This window comes from Hyla sarda, chromosome 1, assembly GCF_029499605.1.
Source record: "Hyla sarda isolate aHylSar1 chromosome 1, aHylSar1.hap1, whole genome shotgun sequence".
Lineage (NCBI taxonomy): Eukaryota > Metazoa > Chordata > Amphibia > Anura > Hylidae > Hyla > Hyla sarda.
In genome coordinates this window covers 227,844,298-227,868,209 of record NC_079189.1, presented here as the reverse complement: position 1 = coordinate 227,868,209, position 23,912 = coordinate 227,844,298, and positions in this window count along the sequence as shown.

Genomic DNA, 23,912 nt, shown 5'->3' with positions numbered 1-23,912 from the left:
ATCAACCTACTCTGCCAATGTCATTACCACATACAGCAGAGATGCCCAGCAAATCAAAAAAATAGTCCGCCAACATTGGCACATCCTCAAAGCTGATCCACATTTAGCGTACAGTAATTCCTTCCTGATCAACCTAGGTCCACCTATAGAAGGGCCCCAACTCTAAAAAGCATTCTTGCAACTAGCTAAGTCAGGAGACAAAAAGCCAAAATAAAGGAACAAATTGACATGTTTGGGAAACCCCTCAAAAAAGGCAGCTTCAAATGCCATAAAAGTCGCTGCCTCTGCTGCCATCAGATTACTTACGGCAACACCACTTTCAAATCTACTTCTATTGGTGAGATTTTTCCTATAAAATATCACTTGAATTGTCAAACCAGTTATGTTATATATTTGATTCAGTGCCTCCATCATCCCCTGCAATACATTGGATGGACCGTACAGCCTTTACATCTAAGGTTAAATCAACAGACAAAATATATATAAACATTTTTTTTTATTACATGGAGTTTCCAAGCACTACACCATGTCTCATCCAGATTTTACAAATCCGATCAGCATCACCCCTATTGATCATGTACCAACCGATGCCAACAACAGGTTTGTACAAGAGACTTGAGAAAATTGAGATGAACACGATCTCTCCTAACGAACTAAACAATATCAAGGAACTGAAAACATAACTACCATATATTCATGTGGTCTATCATTGCCTCTCTACAGTTCATGTCTTATATCTCCCCCTCCCCCCCACTTCCAATCTGTTGCTACACTATCCCATCCTACTCCTACTTCTATATACAGCTTAATTCTTACACCAATCCCTGTTCACATTTACTTATCCTCTGATTCCAGCATTCTAGATCGATTTATCTGTTATCCACTATACATCACAACACATATAACATCCTTTTTTCGCATCAGTCTATCACGATCTGCCTACCAGTCCATTGTTATTCATGCTCCATGCCCTATCCATTATTGGTCCCTTTTATTACCATGTCTTTCAAACTTTGCTCCCCTTATTATATATTATGTCCCCATATATTCTGTATATCCAGTTCCGCATATCCATATGTGTTAAGCTCTTGCAGCTGTGTTTGTGGGAGGGGCGGTGGCTCTATAAATACCACCTCCTACCTTCATTCGGGGCATACGTGGTGTTTTGAAGTGCTCCTGTTTACAGTCACTTCTGCTAACCCATGCGTTCCCTGGCGTTTGTCTTCGTGTATCCCGGCTCGTTGGTTTACTTTCACTTTCGCTTCGCGCGGCTGTCAGGTAAGTGCCGACTTCGGCACCTCGTTTTCTTACTCTCACTGGGGAGGGCTCCGGTCTGTACAGCGCCGCAGCTGCACTCCGGCAGCGGTGCTTGTGCACGGTGGGGCTCAGGCAAGCCTGAACTCAGCACCTCGTATGTGCATGTCAGTCAAAGGGGAGAACGCAGGATCATGCTGCCACGGGGCGGGATCCGGGGTGCGCCGGGCAGCAGTGAGCGGCGCACTCCCGCGTGTCCTGCTGCTGCCCCGGCCGCTGCGCACCTCTTTGTCCTGGGTAGCGGCGGGTGAGGTCGGGACCAGCATCTCACAGCTCCGCACAGCGGTCCCGGCCTCACAAGCACTATCCTGGGTGGGCTGTTTTCTAAATACCCTTCAGGCTCTTAGGGCATTCAGGTGGCCCACAGACTCAGTAGAGGGTCGGTGTAGCCACTGTCATTCAGTGGCCAGGTGCAATCATTATGTTTTTCGTTCATGCAGTTTTCTTCGTGTCAACATCAAAGTTCCTAAGTGCTGCTAAGGTGTGTGTAGTTACTATCAGGGAATTGGTAAACAAAAAAAAAAAGCAAAAAAAAAGTTTGGTTTATTTTTCATGCATGTGTATGGATTCGTGTATGGATTCGTGTGACGTTGTGTGGGGCGGGCCCTTACTGGTGGGGGCCCGCAGGAGGGTTTGCTACGTTCTTTGTTTTATTTTTCAGGGTCTCACGCTACCTGCTGCCAGGGGCATAGGGTGTGAACAGCTCCAGAGCCGTAGGTTGGTTTCAGGCATGTTATGTCATGTATAATTGATTGGCCAGGTGCAAAAAAAAAAACCCTGGTTTCTGGCATATGTAAACTGACCGTTCCTGACATGTCCGCAGTACACTCATAGGGTCGGGTTTTTTTGTTTTGGTGGCTTGGTACTGACACGTCCTCAGAGCAGGCTGCCTTAAGTCACACGTTCCCTCACGTTTTACTCAAGTATTTCAAAGCCAGCACGCTGCCCACTTTTCTGACTTTTCTTCAGATCAGTCTCAGTCCCCATAAACACAGCAGCACACATTTGTTACTGACCCATCTTCAGAGCAATGCCACACAGTCGACTGGTTCTGACTCTTCTTTAGAGCAGTCTCAGGGTCTGGGTGGTGCACAGTGCCACTGGTCACGCCCATGTCCAAAGAGCAGACCACGCAAACAACTAATTTGATTCCTTTCTCAAATAGTCTGGGTAGGGGTATCAATGCACATGCTTGTTGCTGACACATATTCAGAGCATGCCACGTAGTCTACTGTTCCTGACTCGTCTTCAGAACAGTCTCAGTTCTTTTAGTACTGTATCACATGCTTGTTGCTGACACGTCTTCAGAGCAGGCCACATAGTCTACTGTTCATGACTCCTCTTCAGAACAGTCTCAGTTCATTTAGTATTGCATCACACGTTTGTTACTGACACGTCTTCAGAGCAGGCCACGCAATTCCACTGTTCCTGACTCATCTTCAGAACAGTCTCGGTTGTTAAGTACATCATCCACATACTTGTTACTGACACGTATTCAGAGCAGGCCACGTAGTCTACTGTTCCTGACTTGTCTTCAGAACAGTCTCAGTTCTTTAGTACTGTATCACATGCTTGTTGCTGACACATCTTCAGAGCAGGCCACGTAGTCTACTGTTCCTGACTCTTCTTCAGAACAGTCTCAGTTCTTTAGTACTGTATCACATGCTTGTTACCGACACGTCTTCAGAGCAGGCCACATAATTCCGCTGTTCCTGACTCGTCTTCAGAACAGTCTCAGTATGTATACTACAGCGTCACATACTTGTTATTTCATACATTCCTGGAGCAGCCCACGCAAACCACTGTTCCTGACCCATTTCTCAGAATAGTCTTTAGGTAGGGGTAGCAACATTACACGCCTGTTGCTGACGCGTCCTCAGAGCAGACCATATGGTTGAATGTCCCTCACTTGTCCAAGCAGTCTCAGGGGCCAGTGCAGTGCTTCATGTTGCTCACCGACTCGCCCACAGAGCTGTCGCAATGACGGTGACATCAACTTCAGGCATGTTTATTGGCACGTATTCAGAGCAAGGTTACACGCTCGACTGTCACTGACCCATCGCTCGCACCACCGTCGGCTTGTGACTCTCCTTTAGACCTGTAGCGCTATTAACCCACTTTAGAGCTAGTACGACTGGACAGATGTACAACACATGCAGTATGAACTAGGTAGCCATTTATGTAACCAGGTTCCATGTTTGTCTTTGTTTAGTCGTTTTCAGAGGACTGGCTTATCACAGCTCGTTGGCTGTCCAGGCCTTCGGAGGTCAGAGTACAGTTGCGACATTTATCACGTTCTTGCAGTCTTTTCACCTAGTTAGTATCCGGTAGAGCGACAGACAGGCTCATGGGTGCCGAGAGCCGTTCCCCACGCGGCCGAGTCTCGTCTCTTCTTCACTCCACGTTTCTCACCAGCACAGTAGCTCACAGGGGTGGTAGTCACCACAATCACGGTGCTGGTCAAGCACAAGCACTGCCACATTTCAAACACTCGGGTGACCCATCAGCTGGAGCCTGGGGGCAAGCCACATGTGGTTTCTAGCTAGGGCACAGTATACAATCTGGTACGGGCTAGACAACTCACGTCACAACAGTTCCGGCATTCCAATGGTCGGCAGGTGGTAGTCATCTCGGCTTCTGGTGCTCCGGGTCACAGTGTTGTGGGGTCCTCTCGGGAGGTTTATATATTTACAGTTGGTTTGTTTTCTGATTCAGAGGTGCTCCGCAGCATACAGGAGCCTTTTTCTCGGTCAGTACTCAAAGCTGAGATACAAGGTGCATACCGGTTGCTTAGGGGTGATGTTTCTGCTTACTTACGTTGTCACAATTTGTCCACCGGCACCCATTTACTTGGCCGGACAGGTTGGGCCACAATGTCGCATTGCTCAGACATCGAGGACACCATGTCTTTGCCTGAAACTCCCGTCAGGAGCTCCGAGAGGTAACTGGACTATCCCCCGTTTGATGGAGGAGCTGCGCAAAAAGGGAGTGGCCTATCCTGCATGCACCAGGAAGGCAGAATTGTATAAACTGCTCATGGCAGAGTCTGCAGCTGGTCCCAGTCAGGTTGCAGGACCTCAGTGGCTGAGCCCACCCCGGTGGCCCAACTTCAGGACATAATGAACACTGTACTCAACACCCTGGCGGTCGTCCAGGCCAGGCTAGAAGCCATGGACTGCAGCAGGGCACAGGCTGTCCAGGCAGTGGCCCTTGCTATCATGGAGCCCGCAGCTCAGCCGGACCCCAAACCATGCACGCAGATAGTGCCAGTGGCTTCGGGCTCTCAGCCTTCCTTCCTTGGTAGGATGCTGGAAGCCCCTCAAGTTGACCCAGCGCATTTTGCTAGTGTGAACATTTGCAAAGAGATATTGGAGGGCAGGGATGTAAACTTTGCATCCCTGTTGATCGCCACTCACGATCTAATGGAAGCGAGAGTAGATTCTTATGGGGAGCTATTTTTCAGGAGTAAAGATGCGAGACTAAACCGCAAATTGACGATCCCAGAATTCGTCATCGCGTTTAGTATGTATCGCGACATCATGTGCTCAGCCAGACCAGAGCGGAGAGAGGACATGTACCTCCTAAACGCGAGAGATCTGGGGTACAGATACGGCAGTAGGGCTTACTACGACTACCACAAGTCCTTCGCGGCCAAAGCAGCCGCCTCCTTCGCTCAACACAATTACACCTCTGACTGGTCTTGGATCGATACAGAGTTATTCTTTATGCACTTCGCAGGCTTGAGGGCCCCATCTTATTCGGTGTGTCAGTCGATCTCCCACACTGCAGCATGGTGCGACCAGTCTCAAAAGGATGGCCCTGTGGGTAGAGGTACTAGCACGGGGACAAGCGGGGCACCTAAGAGTTCTGCAAGCGCTGACAAATTGGGCAGGCCAGTCAGGTATCTAGGCAAGGTATCAAGGTATCAAATTTGTAATAATTTTAACTTGTCATCTTGCAACTACAACCAATGCAGGTTACTCCACGTGTGCTTCCTCTGTTTCCGAGCCCGTCCGCGGTTGGTTTGTCCTCAGAAGTCCTCCCAGTCCTGACTAGGCGTGGTCCATGTCACGGCGCTGGGCAGGATTCTTGGGGCTCACCACGACCAAGGGTGGGTGAGGTGGCTCCTCACGGGGTTCACACAGGGTTTCCACACAGGTTTGGTGGCTCTGCCACAGTCCACCTTTGAGTGCCTCAACCTTAGGTCGGCATGCAACAATCCGACAGCAGTGATGGAATTGCTGCAGATTGAGGTCAAGAAGGGTTACGTCATTGGCCTCTTTGAGACCTTTCGAGTACTGGAGGGTGAGCCCAATTGGTGTTTTCATCGGCAAATTCAATAAAAAGCAGCGTCTTATCTACGATTTGTCGGCGCCTCATTCTTCTACAGTCCCCAGTTTCAATTCGCTCATCCCCTCTGAGGAATTCGGGATGAAATACGCCTCAATAGATCAGGCAATACAAATGATCATACAGCTGGGCACAGGTGCTTGGCTGTCAAAAATTGACATTATGGACGCTTTCAAGTTGCTCCCAGTCATGCAAGAATTGTGGCCTTGGTACGACATCAAATGGTTGGATTCTTATTATTTTGCAGTAAAACTCACTTTTGGATCAAAGAGTAGTCCCTGGCTCTTTGACCAGCTGGCAATCGCTCTACACTGGGCGCTAGAGCAGGTTGTAGGAGGCAAGAACATTTTGCACTACCTGGACGATTTCCTCATAATCAAGCCCCCGAGCATATGCCCTTATCAACTAGAAGAAAGCCTCCGAGTATTCGAGCAGTTGGGCATCCCTGTGTCTCCCAAGAAGGTTGAGGGACTGGGTAGTTCTTTAACCTTCTTGGGCGTTATCTTGGATGGGGTAAAGGTGGAGGCCAGGCTTCCCCAGGAGAAGCTGGATAGGATTAGGGCGGTGATTCTCAAATTCACCAGGTCACAGGTCACTACCAGGGTAGAGCTGCAGAGCTTGCTGGGTATGCTAGCGTTTGCCATGAGAATTATACCACAAGGCCGTTCCTTCGTTTCTAGACTCCTGGAACTTTTGCCGACAGCGCCCAGTCAGAACAGCATGATACAGGTGGGGCATGAGGCAGTAGCTGACTTACTTATGTGGCAAGAGTTCCTCAGCAGTTGGAACAGGGTGTCGTTTTTCAGGCACGAAATATCAAACGTATCGCCCAGGGTTTTTTCTGATGCCTCGTCCACAGTTGGATTTGCGGCCATATACGGCACTCACTGGGTGGCATGGGAATGGCCAATCCAAGTAAGTGGCATCCCGGGGTTTTCAACCTGCTCCGCACTCTTTGAAATTTACCCCATTGTAGGAGCAGCAACAATCTGGGGTGCGATTCCTCAGGAGATTAGTTTGGCTTTCACTACAACATGATTTCCAGTTCACGGCCCACTTCATCGAAGGGGTCCGCAACCTTGCGGCAGACGCATTGTCTCGTGCTAAGTTTCATACTTTTTTCCAGGTCGCTCCAGGGGCGGATCCTGTGGGGACTCCAGTGCCCCCTTTCCATTCGCTAACAATGGGCTGAGCCAATACAGACGAATAGCTAACACACTCATCGCAGGCTCTCTTTTGGTCAGGACGAAAAGATGTTATCAAGTGGCTTGGTGCACTTACCAGAAGTTCCTGAACTCACATCCAGAGGATGCTGCAGAGTACATATCTTCCCTACTTTGTTTTGTGGGGTTTTGCCACTCCACCTTGCATTTGTCCCTCTGTACAATCAAAATGTACTTAGCGGGCATTCAACATTTTACAGCCATTCAACATCCCGGCAGGCCCTCGCTGTTTTCAGCCCATCCCATCAAGGCCATCCTAAGGGGCATCAGCAGCATTTCCGTCACCAGAACCCCTACCCGTATACCAATATCCGGGGAGCTATTTAGAGGCATGTCAGACATGCTAGACAGGTACCCTTTTGGGTTCCTGTTGAGTCTAGTCATTAAGGCCGCAATTTACCTGGCGTTCTACGGGTTCCTCAGACCCGGGGAATTCGCCCGTGTAACAGGCAACAGCAACGTTTTACTCAGAGCCCATCTAGTTAGCGCAGGCAACTCGTATGTTCTCAAGCTTGCGTCAACTAAGACCTCCAGGTGCGAAGTACAGGTCAAATACAAGTACAGGTCAAATGGTGCCCTGTAGCAGCGCTCAGGTAACTACAGATGGCCACCGAGAGTGGCCTTGCTTCTAGTCCCCTACTTCCTGTCAAGGGTGCACCTTTGTCAGCCAACGGTTTCATCAAGTATGTCCGCTCACTAGCCGCGGCACTAGGGCAGGATCCCAAGGTAATATCAGGGCACTCATTTAGAATGGGGGCCGCCTCCGCAGCCTCCCGTCACAAGGTTCTGGCCCATCTCATTAAGAGCATGGGAAGGTGGAACTCCTTCTGTTTTGCTCGCTATATCCCTAACCCCCAGGCCGAGATAGCGGACATTTTCACTTACTTAGCTCTGTAAATAATCCGCACATATATTCAATAAAAAGTTTTTCATCTTCCTAGCTGTGTGTTCTTTGCCCTCTATAGGCTTGCCCTCGACTACGGTTTTGGCACACCACAGACCGATAGGTAAGGTTGCTAGAACAGCTTCGGTAAGTACATAACGCATTAAGCCATGACCACAAATTCCACATTTTCAGTATCTATACACAGATTATCTGTACATTCCGCATCTTTTGTAGCAAACTATGTTCCATTTCCAGCTGAAAGCGTAGACCACTGAACCAACATTACCTTTTACTAATCCACAATGGGCATTTGCAGCTCTTTGCTGCTCCATTCACTGACTACACATCGCTCTCAGCGCTTCTCTCACTGCGGTCCAGAACAAAAAAAACAGATGTGCAAGCGCAACTCTCTATGATTTCCAGCGCTGCCAGCGCAGCCAGGTGGCGAAAGCCAGGTGCCTGCAGCACTTCTACCGAATACAGTATACTCTGCTCTACAATTTTAATGAGCAATTTTATTCACAATATGCCATTTCTACCTATGAGTTTATGGACTATTTTTTATATCGTTTTCATGTACTGCAATGTTTTAAAATGCATGATGTTTAACCCGGTTTTGGTTCCAGAAGTACTCTGGTTCTCGTTACCCGGAAGTATTCCCACATAATTGTTTTTAAATGACAGTCATTTTTATTGCCAGTATGCCTGATGAAGAGCCCAGTCTGGGCTAGAAACGTTATATTGTTTGCGTAGCATCTTCTTTACTAAATATTTGAACACAAATTGAGAGTCCAGCGCCTCAAGACAAGACCCGTTTTCTTCAATGACAGACCCTCCAGGGCTGTCCTGCCTTTCTACTGCAATTTACACCGGCTATCCAGTGCCTGAAAGCCGGAGGGACGAAGGGGCTGCGGTCCTATTGTTTATACCTCATGCACACCCAGATGTTATGCTCTCAGCATAACACTCCTAGGTAAGGTGCCCTCTTTTTCCACCTCTCCTTACATTGCATTATCCCATTAATCTGCACTAGGTGCGCACCTTTTTTTCTTTGTTTTTCCACTTGCCATGGAACAACACACTGCCACAACTAGTGGTGTGATATTCTCTGCAGCTATCATATGGGACAAGTGATCACCCCTAGCATTGATATAGAGGACAATAACAACTTATGTGCGGTACATCCTGCAGCCACATATCTTTCCTCTTATTGAAAGGCTCCCAACTGGCATGTTTCAGAAGGATAATGCTTGCCCCTACACAGTAAGGCCCGGATTTATTAACTAGAATACAACATTTTTTTGTAAGTTTTTTTTGCACTGAAACCTTTTTGAGTTTTCCCAACAGATCCATCAAGTTTTTCTGTAGAGTTTTTCCTAATTTTGTACTGAGCAGCTAAAAAAAACAAAAAAAATAAATAAAAAAATAAAAAGGGCCAGGTCCTTTGTTTTTTCACAAGTCCCAAGATATTTGCTAAGGGTTTTCCAATAGTTGTGGTGCAAATTAGCGCAGCTACATTGCACATAGCTGATCAATTTTAAAGGGGTATTCCACTCAAAGACATCTTATCCCCTACTCAAACGACAGAGGATAAGATGTCTGGGATCCCCTGCAATCTCTGTGCATGACCCAGCATTCTGTGCCGGGTGCTGCTCCAATCTCAGAATCGCTGGGTTTCCAGGACTGGAGACATGACGTCCCCCCATGCACCCTCCATTCATGTCTATGGGAGGGGGCATGACGACACAGAATGCTAGGTGCTGCACGGAGATTGCAGCAGGGGGCTGCACAGACATCTTATCCCCTATCTTTTCAAAAAGGGATAACATGTCTATGGGCGGAATACCCCTTTAATGTGGTCAGTTTTCAGGAAAAAACAAGTAACAAGGAGTAGACATAGTAAATCTTATGAAATTTCAGTAAAACCCTAATGCTTAGTGATACTGAAAACCTGACAATCTTAGTAAATATAGGCCCAGAAATGTATCCACCAGAATGCAACACTTCTTCAGCTTGCCTGGTCAGCAGATTTATTGCCAATTGAGCATTCAGGGGTGGGACACTCATTGTACGAGTGGAATCAGTGTGTGTGTGTGTGTATGGAAAGAGAAAATATGTGTCTGTTTTCCACTTGTTTAGCCCCACTAAAGCACTTCTAAAATGCCATTGCATACATCTTCTTAATTTTTTTCCCTTCACTTTACATATTGATGTATGCAGTATCTACTTCTGAACTGCTGCTGTTAACCTGTGTTTTTTTAATACTTGCCAGTTGTTGCTATTTAGCAATAAGTGTGTGTGTAGAATCATTTATTTAGAACTTGCTAATTAGTTTAATTTGCAATTTCTGTATCTGCTTAACCCCTTAAGGACTCAGACAATTTTATTTTAGATTTTTGTTTTTTCTTCCTCGCCTTCAAAAATCATATTTTTATCCACAGACTAGTTTGAGGGCTTGTTTTTTGCATGACCGGTTGTCTGTTGTAATGCCATACCTCACTTTACCATCAAATGTATGGCGCAACCAAAAAAATACTATTTGTGTGGGGAAATTAAAAAGAAAACTGCAATTTTGCAAATTTTGGAAGGTTTCGTTTTCATGCCGTACAATTTATGGTAAAAATGACTTGTGTTCTTTATTCTTTGGGTCAATACGATTAACCCCTTAAGGACACATGACATACTGGAACGTCATGTGTCCACTCCCGATCTATAACGGCCGGGACCCGTGGCTAATAGCGTGCGGCATTGATTGTGGTACCGCGTGCTATTAACCCTTTAGATGCGGCGTTCAAAGTTGAACGCCGCGTCTAAAGTGAAAGGGAAACCATGCCGGTTAGCTCAGTGGGCTGTTCGGGATAGCCGCGGTGAAATCGTGGCATCCCGAACAGCTTACAGGACAGCAGGAGGGTCCCTACCTGCTTCCTCGCTGTCCGATCGCCGAATGACTGCTTTCCTATGAGAAACCAGTGATCAATGTAAAAGATCAGTGTGTGCAGTGTTATAGGTCCCTATGGGAGCTATAACACTGCAAAAAAAAAAAGTGGGAAAAAAAGTGAATAAAGATCATTTAACCCCTCCCCTATTAAAAGTTTGAATCACCCCCCTTTCCCCATAAAAAACACAGTGTAAATAAAAATAAACATATATGGTATCACCGCGTGCGAAAATGTTCGTTTTATAAAAATATATCATTAATTAAACCACACGGTCAATGGCGTACTCGCAAAAAAATTCCACAGTCCAAAATAGTGCATTTTTGGTCACTTTTTATATCATGAAAAAATGAATAAAAAGCGATCAACAGGTCTTATCAATGCAAAAATGGTACAGTTAAAAACTTCAGATCACGGCGCAAAAAATGAGCCCTCATACTGCCCCATACGCGGAAAAATAAAAAAGTTATACGGGTCAGAAGATGACAATTTTAAACGTATCAATTTTCCTGAATGAAGTTATGATTTTTTCCAGAAGTACGACAAAATCAAACCTATATAAGTAGGGTATCATTTTAATCATATGAACCTACAGAATAAAGATAAGGTGTCATTTTTACCAAATAATGTACTACGTAGAAACGGAAGCCCCCAAAAGTTACAAAACAGTGGTTTTTTTTTTTTCAATTTTGTCTCTCAATGATTTTTTTTTCCGTTTCACCGTAGATTTTTGGGCAAAATGACTGATATCATTACAAAGTAGAATTGAGGGTGCAAAAAATAAGCAATCATATGGATTTTTAGGTGCAAATTTGAAAGAGTTATGATTTTTTAAAGGAAGGACAAAAAACGAAAATGCAAAAACGGAAAAACCCCCGGTCCTCAAGGGGTTAAAATGATACCCACGATAACATAATTTTCTATTACTGTTGCGCTTTAAAAAAATCGCAAACCTTTTCAACCAAATTAGTACGTTTAAAATCCCCCTATTATGAAGACCTATAACTTTTTCATTTTTCTGTATAAGTGGCGGTTTGAGGGCTAATTTTTTGTGCCGTGATCTGTACTTTTTATTGATACCATATTTGCTTATATAAAACTTTTAATACGCGGGCGACCCGATCATCAATTTTAGTTACCGCTATGCTGCAGATGCCGTGATCTGCATTGATCACAGCATCTGAGGGGTTAATGGCGGACATCCGCTCAATCACGGATGTCCGCCATTACCAGTGGGTCCCTGAGCTCCGATGCTCGTGGTTATGCTTACGACGTAACTGTACGTCCTGGTGCGTTAAGTACCAGCTTGCCAGGACATACATTTATGCCAGGCATCACTAAGGGGTTAAATAGTTTCTCAACCACACACAGTTGAGCAGAAACAATGATGATGATGTTAAAGGGGTTATCCAGCCAAAGACATCTTATTTCCTTTCCAAAGGATATGGGATAAGATGTCTGATTGCGTGGGGCCCACTGCTGGGACCCTCACGATCTCCATGCAGCACCCGCATTCTATACGGGGCTGTGTTTTCAGTCTCGGAAAGCCCTTTGTACAAAATAAGATAATGGGGTTTATTTACTAACGTGATCCCAACTCTTTTTTGTCGGGTTTTGCGCCCAAATTGTGTTGCACGTTCCATGCGACACAATTTGCTACCAAAAAAACCAACAAAACCCTCCATTTTACAAGAAAAACCCGAAAAGGGGGTGTGGTCACTGGAGAAAGTGGGCATGGCCCTGACAAAAGGGGCGTGACCCTGGCAGTTTTGAAAAATCCCAACATATTTACTAAGGTATCCACAGAAAATGTGGTGGATTTGAGCTGGGAAAAACCGACAGATATGAACAGTTGTAGAAAAAAGCAAAACGTAGGGAAAAGTGCAAAATGTATGGAATCCTTAGTAAATACCTTGGATAAATACCTGTCGAAAATCAAAACCCACAAAGAAAACTACACTCCACTCTTAGTAAATAAACTCCAATATGTTTGTTCTCTGCAAATGCCTGCTATTGGAATGACCATCACTCGAAACGGTTGAGGCTTGGCATTTTTGTTGATTTAGACATTGTTCAGGTTATATGACAGATATTGTTTCACAGTGTAGCTAGGAAAAGTAAATGAATGAGTCTCTGCTATACTTTTCCTAGCTGTTGGGGTAAGGTAGGGGAAGACAAGAGGATTATTTCAGGACAGAACTCTAGTTGCTATGAATTGTGCATATGGCACAGAAATGTAAAACAATATATTATTTCTTGTTCTTCTTTTTGTGTCTGTGTCTTTCATATTGGCAGAAGGGAGCACTACACAACTAAGCATTGTCATGCTACTCCACTAAATACTCTAATACCAGCAATGTGTGAAGAACTTTTATTTATTAAGATAAAGGTAAAGAAAAGATGAGCAAAACATTCTGTTCTGCCAGTTCGCTGAACTTTAACACAAAGTTCTGGATCTGACTAGTGATGAGCGGCAGGGGCCATATTCGAATTTGCGATATTTTATGTGTATATGGACGAATATTCGCCCTTTGTTTGGGAAATTTGCATTCTCGCTATGTTTGTTCTATTTTTTTTTCCATGTGAAAAGTCGGAATGAAATTCACATAGCGCACATGTGCAATTATATCTTTCCACTAAAATAATCAGATCAGTGTCCAGCCTGGAAGTGCCGATGTTCGCATAAATATTCGCATAAAAAATTTGTCATTACGAATATATATCACTATATTCTAAATATTCGCGAAATCGCGAAGTGACGATATTCACAGTAAAAATTCACATTTTTAATATTCATGCTCAACACTAGTTCTGACCACACTAGTTCTGTTTGAACCTTTGCTATTCTTATAGCCATATACCTGTGTATAGCATTGTCTAAGAGCCCTAAAAGCTGTGTATAAGACAGTTAGGTCCCCTAGTGGTGTATATGTACTTCTGAGGTGCAAAATTGTGGTTTTCTTCTTAATTTCCTCACAGAAATAATATTTATTTGGTTTTGCCATACATTTCATGGTAGAATGAGTGAAGTCATTATAAAGTACACTTGGTCACACAAAAAACAAGCCTTCATATGGGTCTGTGGAAGGAAAAATAAAAGAGATATGTCTCTTAGAAGCTGAGGAGGAAAAAAATTTAAATGCAAAAATAAAATTGGCTCTTGTCCATAAGGTCAAAATGTCCAAAAATATTTCCTTTTTGGAGGCATACTAGAAATGAAAAAATAAATAAAGAAATAAAATAATAATAATAATGATAATGTACCAGTACCGGACATGGTTCACCACTACACTTAGGCCCTGTCAGGTTGAGTCCCTCAGTGACCTGGGGGCTCTCCTGCAGTGTCTCCCCTGCTGTCACTTTAATGTTATTTATTGTACTATATGTATGGTCAGTATATTAATGTATAGACAGTATAAAAGACCTTTGGAGGACTAATGTAATTGTCTAAAGGACCTAGGAGATGTTAGATGATATGTTCACATGATGTTATTACATGTTACCCAGAGAACACCAGCATAACACATGACCCACAGCTTGACCTATGGGCTTCTAGTACAGCCCCCATTTATAAGGAAGAGAAGTGCTGCAATCTCTTCTTTGCTTTTGCTGCTGAGGAACAGAGAGACCAGAAGTCTCAGTGCTAGTGTCCAGCTTCCTGGAAGGCCTCAAATCTACAGTCACTTCCAGTAAGTCAAGTCTATGTCCGCTGTCACTATGTACAGTCCAGTCAAGCCTTAAGTCAATTATCTAAAGTACAATTAGTCCCAACAAGCTGCAAGGTCCTTCTGTGTTTCTGACCACCTCTCTGGAATTCTGGCCGAGCTGTAGAGACTATAATAACTGAATGACCTCAGTAAAACCTCTGTTAAACCATAACCTGGTCATGGACTCTCATTTCAGTGCCTAGTCTTTGGGATAGCGGAGATATCGTTTGAGTGGTTCCTGATACCCAAAAACCACTCTGGCTTCACGAACATGTGGGGTTAATAACATCTTGCCCCTGGGGTTAATACCATCTACCACAATAATAAACAGTAATACCTACTAGTGTCCACAGTTAGTGTAGTTTGATCATTTTATCTCTTGTGTTGCTAAAATTTTAATGAGAAAGATGTAGAAAATTCTCACAAACTTTTTTCCATCTATAATACAACTGACTCCAGAGCCCTCCCGTATTGCTGCGGCAGAGCTTTGCTCCTTACAGCCCAAAATGGGAGAGCTTAGAAAGCTATGAACCTCTGTGGTAGAAAAGTTGACCAGTTGTCAATAGCAACCAGATTTCTTATATTTAAAAAAAAAAATTCCCAAAAAAATAATAAAAGAAGCTATTTGGTTGCTATGGGCAACTGATTAACTTTTCCTCTACACGTGTTTAGATAAATATCCCCCTATGATTTTTAAACCTGCTTAAAAGATGTGATCACCTTGTGCGTATTTTCAGCCATAATGGTCATGTAAAATAAAATATGCCCCTAAATGTCACGCTGTGTGAAGTTAGGGAAGAAAGGCTACAGAAGATTAAAAAAAAAAAAAAGAATACCACAATCTATTGCTACTGGTTATGTCTAACGCTTTAGAGGGGATTTACTTAGCTTTTTGTGCCTGTTTTCTGACACATTTGCGCTACCTTTCTTTTTTTATACAAGAAAGACTGTATGAAGAATGGGCAAATTCATCATGTAGAATAAACAACAAATAGATATATATATATGCAAAACCTTCAAAATCCCAAAATGAAAAGGAACACTGACCGTAACAGGACACCGAGCCAACCAACAAGTATGCCACGTTTTCATTAGCAGTTATAGGAAAAAAAAGACAAATGCATGTACAGTACATCTAAGGATTATCATACATCTACTTCGTTCAGGCATTGATAGACAAGAATCAGTTTAATGACTCCTATCAAGAAGCTAAAGTTTAAGCTGACTGGCTATTTTGACTGAATAATGTGAAAAAAAAATCCTTCTAATTCAGCCCATTAGTCTGTCCTGTGGTAAAATGACATTATGTTACTAATGGATCCACTGTGCAATGTGACACTAGTGGTGATCTCCACTGGGAGTGAAAGGCATATAATACACGTGTACTTTTCAATACTAAAAGGATATACTAATGGCTTCAGCACTTTTGTGTTAAGCAATCAACATTTTTTACGTGCGCTAGGAATGCGTCTTTGTAATGCAATCTTTGTTTTCCTGAGGTAAATGGGCTTCTTCAGACAGCTGGGAAGCTTTTGATAGGGATTGTGAAATTCCAGATAAGATTCATGTGCTGACGAAGAAGGTTATGTACACAAGCTGACTCGAAACCTTCCCTGTTAACATATATGAATGGCACATCTCACTGCTTCAATATGATACTGCTGGATAAGTAATATTTGTAATTTGGCTCAAACTAAGTATCTTAAGTTACTTGTGAAAAGACATTTTAGTTTTGTCAGGGCTTCTCGCTAATGAATGACCAATAAAGGACATGTGAACACTGACTCTGCATTGTATGAGTTTATTTAATTAAAAATAACAGTACTCTGCACAGCATGCCTTAAAGTACAATATCCAGAAATGATCACCATTACTACAAGGCAAGTGTGTGGGATTTATAAATCGTCTCATATAGTAATTCCTATTAGAAAGAAACTGCAACCACGTTGGCATATTCTCCTGTAATAAACTTAATAGAGGCCTTCTTATTCCGTAAAGGAGTTATCCCACAAAGAATAATGAGGGGGAGATTTATCAAAACCTTAGTAGAAGAAGAATGACCATAGCTACCTATCAGATTGCTTTGTTCATGTTTAACTCCTTAAGGACACATGACGTACTGGAACGTCATGTGTCCGCTCCCGATCTATAACGCGGGGCCACGGCCTCTAACAACGGCAGGGACCCGTGACTAATAGCGCGCGGCATTGATCGCGGTGCCGCACGCTATTAACCCTTCAGACGCGACGTTCACAGTTGAACGCCGCGTCTAAAGTGAAAGTATGCCGGTTAGCTCAGTGGGCTGTTCGGGATAGCCGCAGTGAAATTGCGGCATCCCGAACAGCTTGCAGGACAGCAGGAGGGTCCCTACCTGCCTCCTCGCTGTCCGATCGCCGAATGACTGCTCAGTGCCTGAGATCCAAGCATGAGCAGTCATGCGGCAGAATCATCGATCACTGGTTTCTTATGAGAAACCAGTGATCAATGATGAAGATCAGTGTGTGCAGTGTTATAGGTCCCTATGGGAGCTATAACACTGCAAAAAAAAAAGTGAAAAATAAGTGAATAAAGATCATTTAACCCCTTCTCTATTAAAAGTTTGAATCACCCCCCTTTTCCCATAAAAAAACACAGTGTAAATAAATATAAAAATAAACATATATGGTATTGCCGCGTGCGGAAATGTCCGAATTGTAAAAGCATATCGTTAATTAAACCGCACGGTCAATGGCGTACGCGCAAAAAAATTCCAAAGTCCAAAATAGTGCATTTTTGGTCACTTTTTATGTCATGAAAAAATGAATAAAAAGCGATCAATAAGTCTTATCGCTAAAAACTTCAGATCACGGCACAAAAAATGAGCCGTTTAAAAGATGACAATTTTAAACGTATTAATTTTCCTGCATGTAGTTATGATTTTTTCCAGAAGTACGACCAAATCAAACCTCTATAAGTAGGGGATCATTTTAATTGTATGGACCTACAGAATAAAGATAAGGTGTCATTTTTCCCGAAAAATTTACTACGAGAAACGGAAGCCCCCAAAAGTTACAAAACAGCAATTTTTTTTTTCAATTTTGTCTCACAATGATTTTTTTTTTCTGTTTCGCCGTAGATTTTTGGGCAAAATGACTGACGTCATTACAAAGTAAAATTGGTGGCGCAAAAAATAAGCCATCATATGGATTTTTAGGTGCAAAATTGAAAGAGTCATGATTTTTTAAAGGCAAGGAGGAAAAAACTAAAATGCAAAAACGGAAAAACCCTCGGTCCTTAAGGGGTAAAAAAGGCCTCTGAAAAAGGAAATAAATAATCTGGTTGGTTGCTATGGGAAACTGCACCACTCTTCCTCTACACAGGTTTAAATAAATTTCTCCCAATATATTTATTTACATAAAGCCCAACATGGTAAATATATTCTGTATTTAAACTATTTATGTATTTTTTTATTAAAACTAAAATAAATAACCCAGTAAGGAAGCTATGACATTTTCTTACATAGTATGCCCCCACCTGTTGTTGAAAGTGTATGTCAATGTGCAGATCCGCCACATTTGCTGATGGACACATTTCTTAGTCAATCTCCCTACATAGTGATCCTATGTTTGCTTCAGAGCAACCAATATAAATAGCTTTCTGTCTGTCAGGATTTTTGGTATGGACATGATTCATTCTAAACCCCCTTAAAAACAACAGACACAGAGCTCCAGATCTCCAGCATAGACATAAAAGGGAATTAATAAAAGTATAGCTACTTATTGCCACCACTAGAGAGAGCTAATGAGCTTACTGCATACTTTTTGTCATTTGAATTTAATTATAAAACAGCGTGTATTCTTTAACAGCATCATTTTGGGTTACATATAATTTGTTAAGTAATTTCCATAACACTTTTGGGGAGAATGGAAAAAAAATAGCAATCCTGACATTGTTTTTGCATTTTAAGTTTAAGCCAATATAGTTGTATGTATATTTCGTTTTGTACTTTTGCAAAATGCAATGTTTTGTTTTTGTTTTACTGTGAACTCAGTACTTAAATGTTGAAGATTGTTTAAATATTTTTTTAGTCCCAGTAGGGGACATCACAATGCTATCTAGGGGAGATGCGACCCATAGACTGGTTTGAGTGGCATTGGGGCCGCTCTGCCAGTGGGTCGTTTCCCCCCCCGTGGGCACTGGTGTCGCGGCGGTGGTGGTCGCCGCCCAGTGCTACGCCATTTTATGCTAGGGACGTTAGGGACCCACTCTAAATAGGTGACCTTGACGTGGCGAGTGGGCTTGTACTTTTTGATAAAAAATGTATACTAACAACCTGTTAGTTTTTGATATTATGCTGAGAAGCAATCAGATCATTATACAAGATTGTAGATGTGCACCATGTCTGTTTTCTACCCGAATTCACACAATGCTATCTAGTGCTTGTTTATGTATGATGCTTTGGTATACTTAGTATACCAAAGCATTACTGCTTGTCACTAATAGACTAACAAGCAATCTATTAGGTCATACCATTCTAGACATACTAGACATAAGGGTTATAATAACAAGGGTAATGGAGCCAAGGAACCTTGAAAATGAAAATGTGGAGTGAAAGACAACTAAGGTTTTTTCAAAATGTGTGCGTGTGCATCGAGACCATGACATGATAGAAAAGGTATTAATGTTATTGAGACAGTGTTTGATTCTGTCTCTCTAGTGCCGCCTATAGGTGGTATATGAACAGAGAACCAATTAGTAGGGAGACTTTAGGGCAATGCTTCAAGAATGATTGATGGAAGTACTCATTTGTAATGTGTTTTGCATAAGTATCTGCACTACATAGAAGAAACTGACAATGTGGCAAGATACTTTTGTTGATAAACAATATAATACAGAACAGATATGTTTAGAGTTCAAGCAGACTCACTAATTCCTGACCAATTCTTAACTTACAGCTCAGTGGTCACATGAGGAGGTCATTGGGTTGCCTCAACATGTAATTGTATTTTAACATCAAATGCCAAATACAACTAGAGCCTTATTAAAGTCCTGTCACAATTGAGTGTTGGCACTAATGTTTATGTCTTCTAGGAAACAAATTTCTTGAATGATAGGACTAATTGGTTATACTGAATAGTAAGGGTTTAGAAATCCTTCTCGTGTGTGTTAGGCTTCAGGAATCACACTATAAAGTTGTATCTAGATGGTACAAGACACCAGAATTCCTATACACCCACAAGTTGTCGGACACAAATCTCTGCTGGAGATGCAAAACACAGGTGGGCTCTCACGCACACATCTGGTGGACCTGCCCAGCCATTTCAGTTTTCTGGAGGGAGGTAAATAAAACCATCGACTCTATTATAAAAAAAAAAAATTCCTCTCTCTCTCCAGCAGCAGTTTTATTGGGACTATCGTCTTTGGGGTATGCATCGGGGAAGAACTCTCTTATTACCCACTTGCTAGCTGCTGCTAAATCTATTATTCCGCTTCACTGGCTCCAAACTGAACAACCTTCACTGGAGGAGTGGCTTGCTAAGGTCCACCAGGTGTGTAGAACACATGACAAGTTTTTGAAGGTGTGGCAACCCTGGTTAATGTCTGAGTATTGTAACAGCAGAAATATATGATAACCTGCACTACCTTTTTTTTCCCCAAGACTATGGTTGATAACCACCATGTACGATGCCCTCCTTCTCCCTCCCCCTCCCCTTACACCTCCCCCCCCCAGTCCTGTGTATCACCCATCCTTTCCCCAATTACCCCCCCCTTTTATTGTTTTCCTTACATATGTCAGTTTTCTTTGTTTATTGCATACAAGGTTTCACTTGCTCTGTTTATTTACTTGGGCAGAAGTGAATGCCCTTATGTTGTATGTCTGTTTTAAATGAAAAACAAATAAAAATATATTTGAAAAAAAAAAAAAAGAAATCCTTCTCGTGGCTGACAAGATTTTCCTTGTATAAGGTACATTTTGCTATAGGTATCCATCTTCCACTATACTGAGCAGGAGGAATGTTCTGAAAATACAGTATTAAATAATAAGACCCTACCTATGGTTAAAACTGGTACTGTAATGTCACTGTCATTTGAATACATGACTTTTGACATGTTGTCTAGACATATCAAAAGTTTAGATCACATTGGGTCTCAGTCCTGAAATCCTTTGAAATTGTGAGTTTGAGCCGGGTGAAGTGCACCGACTGTCACTCAAACACAACCCTTTTGCTGCATAAGTCTGTGGGGTGAAAAAGTTACACCAAGCAACTGTCCGAGGAGTGAAGTGCGCTAGGTAATTACCAGGGGTTAAGTGTGGACACTCACCTAAGATTTTTGTTCTTCTTCTAACACCAGATCCCCCCCCCTCCCCCCTGCAAACAAAAAGATTTAATTCTTAACCTCAGGGTATACAAAAAAAGATGCCAACACATGTTGAGTTTCGCTGTGTTGGAATGTCCAATTGAGGTGCTGTTGAGAAAGACTATTTTGGTGCTGAACGTCTAGGAGGGCATGCTTAAAAAAGCATAAGAATAGTTAAACCAAATGCTAACATTTCTGCTTACAGCCAGCACATCACTGAGACAACCATAATTTATAAAGAAAATATTTAGCATGTGTGCAATACAGGGAGAGTATGTCATACCACCTAGATGCAGGTCAGCTACAGTGTTCATGCTGTTATCGGCCACCACATTTCCCAATCTTAGATTACACCCAGAGAGCCAGTGTAAACGTTTCTGCTGATTCTGCAACTCTTCCACTGTGTGGCTCTCCAAGGTTTAGCAAATGAAATACACCAGGGCAGTGCTTGACTTTGCAAAAATCAAAGAAGTAAGGAGGAAAAGGAGGGTAAGCTACACTCTTTCCTATGGGGAACTGCAAGATGTCCATGGAGGAGGATAGGCGACAGGTTTCAGAAGTTAAAATTAAACAAAAACCAACCTCTCAAAGCTAGTATCAGAAAAACTGATACATAAATAAAAACTGGTCAAATATAAATTAAGACCGTGCTTCAATTATATGATACAAAATAGTAACATTTTTTATTAAAATACAAATATAAGCAAATTAAACCTCATAGCACAGGGCCCTTGTGCAGAGGTGATGTGAAATAAAGTTATAATATCACAACTTATACATTAGTTAATGAACACCGATAACTAGCACTGTTTTCATAAAGAAGATGAGTTTTTCCGGTAATTCGGTATCTGATAATCCAGACAATAATAAAATGTCCATATTTTAAGACCTGATATGATGATAGGATAGGGATATAGTTACCAGCCTGGTAGATGGCTCGGCCGTGGTCTCCTTAGGACAATAGGTGAGGTCCGCAATGCTTGGGTGGTATACAACGCTGGCATGCGTTACCGCGGCGATCTGCCTGCCACAGACAGGTTTCAGAAGTTAACCTGGATTGGCGGAACTATGGAGGAGTGGACTATTTCATGGACTTGTTGTGGTGCAGACTTGTTGACAACAATGCCCTATTGACTTTGTAGTACATAAAAGACATGTATTTGCCCTGGTCTTAGCTTCTTCTTCAAGTATCTAATGTGGCATACACTGTGACAGTAATGCTTTAATAGCAATCATATCTTACCAGATGACAATAACTGGTACCTGGTACCAGCACAATATGTAAACAAACTGCTGCAGCTCCTGGTGGTGGCTGCAGCTCATTAATAGGAAAACAGACACCTCCTCATCTACTGCTAGGGATAACCAAACCTCCTTAAAGGGGTACTCCAAAGGATAGGGGATAAGATGCCTGATCGTGGGAGTCCCGCGGTTGGGGACCGCCGGGATCTTGCATGTGGCACCCCGTTTGTAATCAGTCCCCAGGGCTATCATGCCCCATCCCGTAGGCTTGAATTGAGGGCGGAGCGTGGCGTGACATCACACGGGGCGGAGGCGTTACGTCACATGCCGCTGGCCGTGTGGTCGCCGGTAATCAGACCCGGAGCGAACACGCTTCGCGGACTGATTACAAACGGGGTGCCGCGTGCAAGATCCCGGGGGTCCCCAGCGGCGGGACTCCCGCGATCAGGCATCTTATCCCCTATCCTTTGGATAGAGGATAAGATGTGTAAGCACTGGAGTACCCCTTTAAACTAGTTTTCGGAGCATTCACTCAAATCAGAGCAGGGACTCTAGAAAAAAGACAGCACTGTATGCCTCAATTATCAGTAAACATTTGCAGGGTAAGCGATAATGCATACAGCCTCGCCACTTATCTCTTGAGCTTGACCACATGACCAGTGGTGACAGCAGTGGAACAGAGCTTCTGCAGAGCTTCTGCAGTGTGCATCACTATGTAAGCTATCCCATCCTTCCTTATATTTATTTGCCTTGCCCCCAAACCCTTTGCCACTCAGTGTAAAGTAGCAGGTAGTCATGCCTTTGACAGCTGCCTATGCTTATTTTCGAGTAAATTGACAGAAAGGTTTGTTATGAACTGTTTTGTTCATCTTTACCCGTTATCCTACCTAAATCATAACAAATGAAGAAGAAGAAAAAAAAGGAACCCTGGAGTAGTCCTTTTGATGGAGTCTTGTGATGGAGGAGTCCTTCTCCATCACACATAATTTAATAATGGTAAAACATTTGAATTTTTCAGAGGACTAAGACTAAGGTCCCAGATGTACATATTTTTGTTGCATTTAAAAAAAAATAAAAAAAATGTGAACATTTTGTCTATAATGGCCTTTATTTTCCATTACAAAGCAAGTATGATATTCAAAGGGGTTGTCTGATGAAAATGATCCACACTCCCAGGGCCGGCCTTAGGGGTGTGCGAGCTGTGTGGCTGCACAGGGCGCCATAGCAACAGTGGCGCCGGGCGTCCGACACAGCTCGCACCAGGCATGTGTAATTTGTATTGCCCGACGTGCAGTCCGGGCGCAGTGCAGGTAACTTCTTCAGATATTTAGCGCTGCTTCGGGCAAGCAGCGCTAAATGCCGGTGTAATGAAGAAAACTGTGCCCTGTAGCGGAATGTGACCCTCCGCACAGGGACACAGTTTTCTGCTTTGCCCTCTCATTCCATTCCCACTACCCTCCCTCAATTGTGTCCCTATGGGGAGGGTCACATTCCGATTCAGGGCAGTTTTCTTCAATACACAGGGAGGTTTCACTTACCCCGCCCTCCTCTGCATCTCTGGTTGGCTGGCCGGCCCGAGTCTGAAGAGGGACGTCGCGTATGTGATTTACCTCCGAAGACCCGCACAGTGACGTCACTCGTCAGGCCGACGCCGGAGAGAAGCGCAGAGCAGGACAGGTAAGTGTGTCTAAGTGTGTGCGTGCATGTGTGGGTGTCTGTCTGTGTGTGTGTGTGTGTGTGCGTGCATGTGCGGGTGTCTGTCTGTGTGTGTGTGAGTCCGGTGGGGGGGGGGGGGAACCTGCTACTACCTAATGTGGGGAACCTGCTTCTACCTAATTTGGGGAACCTGCTTCTACCTAATGTGGGGAACCTGCTACTACCTAATGTGGGGAACATGCTACTACCTAATGTGGGG